Source organism: Sinocyclocheilus anshuiensis, unplaced genomic scaffold, assembly GCF_001515605.1.
Source record: "Sinocyclocheilus anshuiensis isolate Anshui unplaced genomic scaffold, SAMN03320099.WGS_v1.1 scaffold3649, whole genome shotgun sequence".
Lineage (NCBI taxonomy): Eukaryota > Metazoa > Chordata > Actinopteri > Cypriniformes > Cyprinidae > Sinocyclocheilus > Sinocyclocheilus anshuiensis.
Window position 1 is genome coordinate 47350 of NW_015556008.1, and position 10450 is coordinate 57799.

A 10450-nucleotide genomic window follows, 5' to 3' on the forward strand; every position below is an offset into this window, starting at 1 on the left:
TTCGCGATAATGACAGCTGTTTGCATAGCTTCTCAGTGAACTACGGCTCTGTGAAGTAAATGCTGCTCCATCTGAAAGCATGTGAAAATACCACATTTAATAACATATTTTTACTCCAAACTCACTTCATAACGTCAGTCGAGTGTTTGAAATAAATCCTTCTGTGAGATGATGTGGCTTCTTACACAGAATAAGGCACGCAACATATTTCATAGTATTTAAGCAGTGATAAAGGCATTGCATTATAAATATACTTTATTTTAATGAAAATTATAAGAAGAGTTCAGATAAACCGTATATTGCCATAGTCGTGTGTTTATTAGTCACCTTGAATCAATGAAAGCAGTTGAATCTTCTGTTTATTCAGCTGCAGCCATAGGCATTTTCTGGGTTTCTTCTGCCAGGCGTACTTGGAGTTTCAGTGCGAGAGCGCCCTCTGGCCTTTGGATGCTCTGGCCTTTGGATGAAGATTTACTGCTGATCACAGAACCGTGCTTCACTGAAAGATACGCATGACAATCGCAGCTTCTGTCGAATCGCGATCTCGATTCCATTTCGATTTATCGTGCAGCCCTACTGGGCAGATTAGATGACGACTTTTTAAAATTTATTTTTATATTCTTCTGTGGCTTTTTCGGTTTATATATTTTAAATTTTCCATAATAAATGGCAACTATAGTGCATATTTTTGTTATCTTGCAGTAATGTCCTGTTGCAAATAAACCTTTTACAGCAGCAATTCTGTCTGTCTTCTTTTTCATAAACCATACATTCTACAAAGTAGGGTTGTGACTGTGAGGAAATTTTCCCACCGGTTAATCGACGTGTGACAACACCGGTAATACCGGGATCACCGCGGGGCGTTCCTTCTTTTCCTCGCTTTCCTTCGCTTTTAAATAGCTTGTAAAAGCTGTGCGCGCGTTTTACTTTTACTTTCACTTTCAAATAGCGGCAATTCGGAGTAAAGCAATTGTTCGTTTTTAGTTCGTTTGAATTTTCCCTCTTTTCCTCGCTTTCCATCGCTTTTAAATAGGTTAAAAGCGCCGTGCTCATTTTACTTTCACTTTTGAATTAGCGGCAGTTCGCCGTCAATTGCTTGAATGCAACAACAAAATACAACGTCAAACTCACTTTAGCCTATATATAAATAGCTTGTAAAAGCGGCGTGCGCATTTTACTTTCACTTTGAAATAGCGGCAATTCGGCGTAAAGCAATTGTTAGTTTCAATTTTCCCTCTTATCCTCGCTTTCCGTCGCTTTTAACTAGCTTGTAAAAGCGGCGTGCGCATTTTACTTTCACTTTAGAATTAGCGGCAGTTAGGCTCAATTGCTTGAATGCAACAACAAAATACAACGTCAAACTCACTTTAGCCTATATATCGGCAAGCCTACTACAAAGCTACTCTGAGATGGGTCATTCATTTTTTGTATTGAATATCTGCAGCAGAAGAAACAAAATGCATGCATTTACTAAACCCAACAAAACGAGAGAGGCTTCAAAAGAAACTGCAGTGCAAAACACAATCTATGAACAATACATTATACTGTCTATTAAATAAGGGCAGACCTGACATATAAAATAATGCCGTTTCTGTAATTCTGTCTGATGTTAGTGTTTTTATGACACTGTGCTATGATTGACTAAATGTTCCTATTGGAAGAGAACATGTGTTAGTGTTTTGGAATAATTATTGGATTTTGAGACATGCTTGCAGTGTTTTGGTAGTCATAGTGTATTGTGTTCGTGTATTATTGTATTTTGAAAATTAGTGTTGGAGTTTAGTTTACAACGTGTGATTTTGAGCATAAAATTACCCGTTTGCCAGTTGTGTGTTGTAAGTGTGTTGGTGTGTTAAGAGTTTAGGAAAATTGTTAGGAGAATTGAAAAAAATTGTCATAGCAATTGAAAAAAACTGTAATTTTGATATTTTATGTTCATTTCTAGAAATTAATAAAATCACAGTCAAGTGATTGTAAAATATTTACAAATCCTGAAAGATGTTTTAAAGTTTAGTAACATAGTTGCAAAAATTGTGAACCAGATATAAAATACATATAAATAAAATAAAACAACTTGAATAGTATTTAGCTAGAGTTCCTGATGTTGATTATCATTATGAATGTTTCTTAAAAACATGCTTCTTGAAAACAAAAAAGTGTCAGGTTCCATTTTGTAACCAGTTCATGGAAAGTGTCTTGTATTTTATTTTTACTTTAACTGTGTTATTTCACAGCTCCTATAGTTTTTTTTTTTTGTTTGTTTTGTTTTTTAACACAACACTAATCTGATAAACTGCTGTACTTCAGCATCATTAATATAGAATCAAGGATAAACACCAACCTATTTGTTCTTCGGTATCTTCATGTTTTATTCTGCAGGGTTCTGGATCACTCATGTTCTTACTGTTCTTTCTTAAACTCTTTCTTCTTCACTTGTAGGCTGATGGGAAAATATTCCAGCATTTATTGCTGATCTGCTGGGGGAGGAGCTTCAGTGAAGATTAATTGTTATGTGGTAGGAGCAGATCTGCCAAAATAAAAAATTTATTATTCATGTTTTCACCCATTTTATGCATTTATGTTTTATGTCTATCTATATCAAAACTTAAAGTTACTGAATTTGTTTTTAAAACAAATTAATGTTTGATGTTATGCCAGTGAATCTATGTATTTTTTTTTACATTTTATACATTTATTTTTATTTTTATCTGCCAAATAATTGAATGGACAAAGAAATATGGGGGGAAAATATGAATAAATACCACAATTAAAAGAATTCAAATAAAATAATAATAATTTTAAAAATGTAACTAAGGAATACAGATGGTTAAATTAATTTACAGATTTGTAAGCAACAACTAACACATTTAGATTAATCTTTGTTAACTGGGTTTTAGTTTGCAGTTCTTTTTACATGAAACGTGATTTATAATAGACTGAAAAATGAACTATACATATCAAAAGTGGTGATCATGTAGTTTGCTTTAGTCTGTTGACACCAGCTTTAAGTGGCAGTTTACAGGTGATCTGAAGGCATCAGCATAATGAATGAGGTGAAAACAGGAACTACTGACATGCAATACAGAGACATTTCAGCAGCTGTTAATAGAGCTGTTAAACAAGCCTTACAGGATCATCAGCAGAGAAGTGTTTGTAGTAAACACATTACTTGGGATATATGCTGAAAGACTATAAAACTGCTGTAACAATTTTCTCACAATCCGAGATTAATAAAACATCAATAATACATTAAAACAAATACATATAACTACCATGCAGCAGCATAATATGTTCATATGAACCTAAATATAGTTAATCTTAACTATAAACTAGTTTTTGTAACCTTGTGTCTGTTTTACTTTCTTCAGAGCCTGGGCATATGAAACTCCTTCATCCATTCTCACATTTTGGACTTTCACTGCATTCTTCCTCACTAAACATTCTCTATATCCTGCACTGTGATCTCCTCCACAATTACAGAGATTGGAGATTTTATTCCCAGTGCCATGTTGGCATTTGTTGCCTACTATCTTTACAAAACAACATCAATTTACCATTCCTCAATATCTTAATACTTTCAATCGCCCCTATAGTTTTGTTAAGTGTTTTTGTTAGTTGCAAAGGGTTAACTGACTCAGAAACCAGCTTCAGCAGTAGATAGACTGAGTACAGTAGAGACACTTTCTGCTTTTTTCATCACTACACAAAAACTAGAAGCTGAAATGAAGTGATTTTTCACATGATATTTATTTTGCTTGTGTATTAAAATATCATAAATTGATAATAGCCATAAGTAGTTTATATTTTCCACAATTAGCTCATAAACATAAGGTGCATTTTTGTCTCAACTGTACCCATATGGTGTACAGTTGAAACAGTACCATGGTACAGTTGAGACACCCATTCTTAATGCTCTAAAGCTGGCTAACCATTTATTGCAAAAGTAATAAATTACAAAATTACAGTTTTAAATAATTGCAGTTTAAAAATAAATGTATTTATTTGCTTTATTTAATTCAGATTCAGTTAAACAAAATAGGAACAAATATTTAACACTAGAAAATATATGGCAAACAGTACAAATGTAAACATAACAGTAAAAAATAACAATATACATGCCTATATATTCTATAACCCTACCCCTAAACCATACGCATCACTCAAAACTTTCTGCATTTTTACATTTTCAATCATTCTGTATGATTTATAAGCTTGTTTCATCATGGGGACCTAAAAAAATATTCCCATAAGGTTATAATTTACTGGTATTACTATATTTGTGGGGACATTTGGTCCCCATAATGTAATACCAGTACACAAACACACGCAACCTCTAAATATGCATTTTATTTTCTATGATTGAACTGTTACTGTATACAGTACATAGCAACCTATAAAGGGTGGCTCAACTGTATCCACTTTACCACCTTGTATATTTCTTAAAATGCTATGTAATACTTGTAACATTCATGTTAGAAAATATGTATAGACACAGTTGAAATATCACAAATATCATTTTTTAAACTGAATTTGCGTAGCATATGTGTAAATGTGACTTTTATCTTATTATCATAACACTGTACAACTAAACAGCATGTGAAGCAATAGGACACCAATCCGGGTACAGTTGATACACTGTGTCTCAACAGTACCCCACTCTATATTATGCAAAGACCTTGCATGGCACAATGTCATAAAATATGTCTATTTTTAGAGCACAGAGTAACGTTTGCAATGATATACGTTAAGTTTAACAATCATAACAGAAGAATAATAAGCTATTCATTGTGGAAGGGACATGGTGAAATGAAAATCTCACCTTGAAAAAAAAAAAACATTTGCCGATATCTTCGGAGTGGAAAGACGCACACATTTCAAATTTCCCACGATCAAAGAGAACACTAATACGCATGTGTGGAGCAAAAATCACGGCTCGGGGTTCTTATGTACGCAAGTTATTTAAGGTGTTTAAACTGTATACATGTCTCAAATGTACTCAGTCTAACTTACCCTACCTTATATTCCTCTTTCCTCCTTGCCTGGTGATTTCCCTTTTCATTGCCCGCTTCTGAGATTTGTCCCCAACTTTTTTTTTTTCCCTCTGAGTTCTATTCATTGCTTGCTTGCTTGCTTCTTCTTCTTTTCTTTTTTAATGGCGGTTGGCAAACCCACTTAAAAGGTGCATTTGTCTTAATTGTTATACTTTCAATATTCAACAAACTTAATTCTTCTATTAATCGCATTCTTTCTTTTTCGTATGCTTCGCAGTGTAATAGGATATGTTCCACAGTTCATTGCTTGCTTTGCCGCTACTATCTGCATTAACCATATCACCCTCCTTTCATCCGTATCACTTCCGGAATATACGCCACTTCCCACCATCAGCGCTCCCCAGCTGTCGCCACAAAAGTAAATGCCGCGAATAAAGGCGGCGCAGTCGGCCGCTTCAGAGTTCCTGCTGCTGGTGCGAATACAACCAGGAAAACCGCCCGAGGGTTCCCTAGAAACACCCTGCTGGCTAGAACTACGCGGTGCGAAAGCACCTTAACCAGACATTTGTTGTCAGATTTCATTGGTTTTGATTTCTCTCCATTCAAATCGACAGAGCTGGACTTAACCCATGTAGCTAGGCCTAACCTACTCCTGAAAAGAAAACGAGGGGAAAAAAAGGGACATAGCCTATTAAGCTATTTAATCAGAGTTCCTGATGTTGTCCATATCAATGTTTCTTAAACCTCTACTGAAGAATAGTTCAGGCTCATAGAAAGTGTTTTACTTTAACTGTCATTTCATGGCATTTTGCTACAACCACTAAATCTGATTAACAGTTTTTTTCTTCTCCTGCATCAGTAATGAAGAAACAAGAAAAAACACCAACCTCAGTAGCCTATTCATGTTCCCGTGTATATTCACCAAAGGTTTTCTTTCCCCCCTCTATTTTATCGAAAATAAAATAAAATACACATTTATATAGGCCTATATATAAACAATATGTTGTATACATGCTTATTTGTACGTTTCACATTTAAAGCGGTCCTCCCGCAAACATTAATTGCGCACATAAAACAGATTTTAATATTTAAAATGTCTGGCCTATAGGCCATGTTTAATGTTATGTGTAGAATATTCAATACTAAAATAATATTTGTTAAATATAAACAAATAACAGTAGATTTTAGTGGGTGTCTTCTGTAAATCATGGTTAAAAAAAAAGTAGTTCTTTTTTTGTTCAGAAAAAATTAAACGGGGCGCATTCTAATAGGCCTATATGGGAAACAATTTTTTATTTTATTTTTTAAATCAAGGTCTACTACACTTTATGATTGAAACCCCTTTTCTGCCTTGACCTATGGACAAAGAACTAGAAATATAAATATATATATATATAAAATACCATAATGAAAAACATCCAAATAAATATATGTCAGGATAAAAACAGGAACATACAAATTCAGAAATGTGTAAAAATTTGTATGCAAAAAATATAAAACACTCCAATTGAGTTCTTCAACTTCATTTAACTTTATTTAAAGATTTAACTAAATTTAATGAGTTTTTGTTCATTTTACATGAAACATCAGTTAAGACATTTAAGATAATGGTGTAGTTTGTCTCAGTCTGTTGACACCATTGAAATGAGCTTTAGGTGGCAGTTTACAGGTGATCTGAAGACATCAGAATAATGAATGAGGTGAAAACAGGAACATACCTTCAGGGAAATACAGGTGCATCTAAAAAAAAATTAGAACATCATGGAAAAGTTACATTTTCCAAAAGTTGGAAAAATTAGAATATTCCATTTTGAGCTTGATTAGTTAATTAATTTTGAGTATAAATACTGGGTACCTCCTGGGCTAGTTTAGAACATGCAACCAGAGTTATGGGGAAGACTACTGACTGGACAGTTGTCCAGAAGAAGATCATCGACACCCTCCACAAGGAGAGTAAGCCACAGAAGGTCATCGCTGAAAGGGCTGGCTGTTCACAGAGTGCTGTATCGAAATATATTCATAGAAAGTTGACTGGAAGGAAGAAGTGTGGTAGGAAAAGGTGAACAAGCAACAGGGATGACCGGAAGCTTGAGAATACTGTCAAGCAAAGCCGATTCAAACACTTGGGAGAGCTTCACAAGGAGTAGACTGAAGCTGGAGTCAGTGCATCAAGAGTCACCACGTTCAGACGTCTTCAGGAAAAGGGCTACCCCCGCAGCCTTGGGAAGATTGTCAGGAAAGGCTGATTCAAGAACTTGGGAGAGCTTCACAAGGAGTGGACTGAAGCCAGAGTCAGCGCATCAAGAGAAGAAAGTTTGCTTTTTTTAATTAAATTACAAAAAATAAAGAACTTTTAAATTGTATTCAAATTTTTTTTAGATGCACCTGTATATAATATATATATATATATATATAATTATAATTTTTTTTAAAGGTAGGTATCTCTCTTTATTGAATTACAAGATAGCCAAAGCATCTTGATAGAGGAAAAGAAAAAAATAGGCTGCAGTTGCTACATGATTGTTTATGACATCCACATTTAGTAAATAAGTCATTAGCGGTGGAGTAACTAGATCTTCTAAGCACAACAGTGAAGATACAATTAAAAATAAATACCAGATACATGTCCCACTAAAAAGTGTTACTCTTTTTCAGCTTCCCAAAATAAACATACAAGCACAGGAACATGTACTTGTATATTAAATAATAATAATAATAATAATTCCTTCATAATGCAACATAACTATTGTATATAATACAAAAAAAACAATGATTACTAAATTAATCAAGCAAAATGACTGGGTCACATTTGGTGAAGATGCAGCATTGCACTTGCAAGAGCTGGATCTTTACATAAATTCAGACTTTATTTCAGACATTTGTTTTTTTTATGACTCAGCAGAGAACTACAATGAGTGAAACTTTTCCCACATGGATGGCAGTGATACGGCTTCTCTCCAGTGTGGATTCTCTCGTGTGCTTTCAAGCTTCCTGGATGATTGAAGCTCTTGTCACAGTGTGAACACTTGTAAGGTTTTAATCCAGTGTGGATCCTCTGGTGCTGTTTCAATTCATCAGCTGTAATAAAGGTCTTCCCACAATAAAAGCACAAATGATTCTTCACACCGCTGTGTCTTTTCTGGTGTTGTGTTAAAAGACCCAGCTGACTAAAACTCTTTCCACACAAAGAACACAGGTGAGGCTTCACCTCTGAATGAACTTTCAGGTGGTTCTTCAGGGAATTTGCCAGAGAAAAGTTTTTACCACACTGATCACAGTTATATGGTCTTTCTCCAGAATGAGAGAGCACATGTAATTTAAAAGACCTAGAACGTGTAAAACTCTTCCCGCACTGATCACATGTGTGCAGCTTTTCTCCAGTGTGAATTTTCATGTGATCATTAAGGTTTCTTTTATGTCTGAAACTCTTTCCACACTGATCACATGCGTGAGGCTTCTCTCCAGTGTGAATATTCATGTGTTCATTAAGGTTTCCTTTACGTGTGAAACTCTTCCCACACTGAAGGCAGGTTAAAGATTTTTGGGATCTTTTTAGGGAAAAAATGTTCTCAGTCTGTGAGTGACTCAAGGATTTGACATGTTTCTCATCTGCTTCACTCAGGTCTTCAGTCTCCTCCTTCTCTTTGATCAAGTCTAAAATGACAGTGAAAAGCTTATATTTTCAGTAAATCATAAATAACCAAAGAGAGAAATATGAAGGAAAAGGACATAAAAGTGAACCCTGATGTAATAAAAAAAAAAATAAAAAAAAAGTAGACAACTGCATACAAACATTTGTATAGTATTGAGTGCATTTATCAATTCTGTTACCATGAATAAATAACTTAATTATCTTTCTTATAATAATAAAAAAAAAAAAACCTAACAAAAACCAACCAAGTTCATCAGTAACTACAAATGAGAATTTGGTTCATTTACACCATTTACACTAAATGTGCAGGCCCGTTACCCATTCTAGCAAAGTTTATTTATTTGATGCATTGTTTTATTTTGATATTTTATGTTCATTTCTAGAAATTAATAAAATGACAGTTGTGTGATTGTAAAATATTTACAAGTCCTGAGGTGTAAGATGTTTAAAAGTTTAGTAACATGGTTACAAAAAAATTGTGAACCATATATAAAATAAATATAAATAAAATAAAGTTAGATAGTATTTAGTCAGAGTTCCTGATATAGATAATCAGTATGTTTCTTAAACCTCTTTTCACTGATCTTTTTTTTTTTTTAAAGAAAACAATAAGAAATTCAAGTGTCAGGTTCCATTTGTAATCAGTTCATGGAAAGTGTCTTGTATTTTATTTTTACTATAACTGTTATTTCACAGCTCCTATTGTTTTCTAAAACACTGCAAAACTAATCTGATAAACTGCTGTTCTTCAGCAATAATATAGAATCAAGAATAAACACCAACCTCTTTGTTCTTCAGTATCTTCATGTTTTATTCTGCAGGGTTCTGGATCACTCATGTTCTCTTAAACTCTTTCTTCTTCACTTGTAGACTGATGGGAAAATATTCCAGCATTTATTGTTGATCTGCTGGGGGAGGAGCTTCAGTGAAGGTGAATTGTTATGTGGTAGGAGGAGCAGATCTGCCAAAATAAAAAATTAATTATTCATGTTTTCACGCATTTTATGCATTTATGTTACTTAATTTGTTTTTAAAACTAATTCATGTTTTATATTGCTCTGTGTTGTCAGTGAATCAATCTATTTTTAACATTTTATACATATATTCTTATTTTTATCTGCCAAATAAATTAATGGACAAAGATTAGTTCGTTTGAGTTTCCCTCTTTTCTTCGCTTTCAAATGGCTTGTAAAAGTGCCGTGCGCATTTTACTTTCACTTTCAAATTCAGCGTTAAGCAATTGTTCGTTTGAGTTTTCCCTCTTTTCCTCGGATTTCTTGGCTTTCAAATAGCTTGAAAAAGCGCCGTGCGTGTTTTACTTTCACTTTCAAATTACGGCAATTGAATTGCCGCAATTTGGCGTTAAGCAATTGTTCGTTTAGTCAATAGGCTTTTCAAAATCTAAAATATTGCCAAACAGGCATATTTTGCATTTCCTTTCTAAGCAATATTCTGCCATCGTCTTGTCTTTCTCACCTCACTCTTGTCAGTCAGCTCGACTCACTCTCCTCACATGATAAATAAAATCTGACTCCTGCTCCGTGGTGCACTGTCGTGGTGCACTGTCGTAATTTCACAGCTTTAATACCATAACATGTTAATGAAGTTGGAAAGTGCCGCTTTTCTATCGCGAATGTATCTCCCTTCTGATATCAACCAATCATCAAAGAGACGTAAATTACGGGATATTAGTTTGAACGTCTCTCGCTGCGCTGATAATGTACCAAGTACTTATGAGCAGGGCCGTATTAAAGGGGTCATATGATGCTTTTTTAAAGATCATTATTTTGTGTATTTGGTGTAACAG

The 10450-nt window shown here is 34.2% G+C and overlaps 1 pseudogene; it reads right to left on the reverse strand.

The window, feature by feature from the left end:
• Window positions 1-10450, reverse strand: part of LOC107676141 (gastrula zinc finger protein XlCGF57.1-like) — an 18731-nt pseudogene that overhangs the window by 5975 nt on the left and 2306 nt on the right.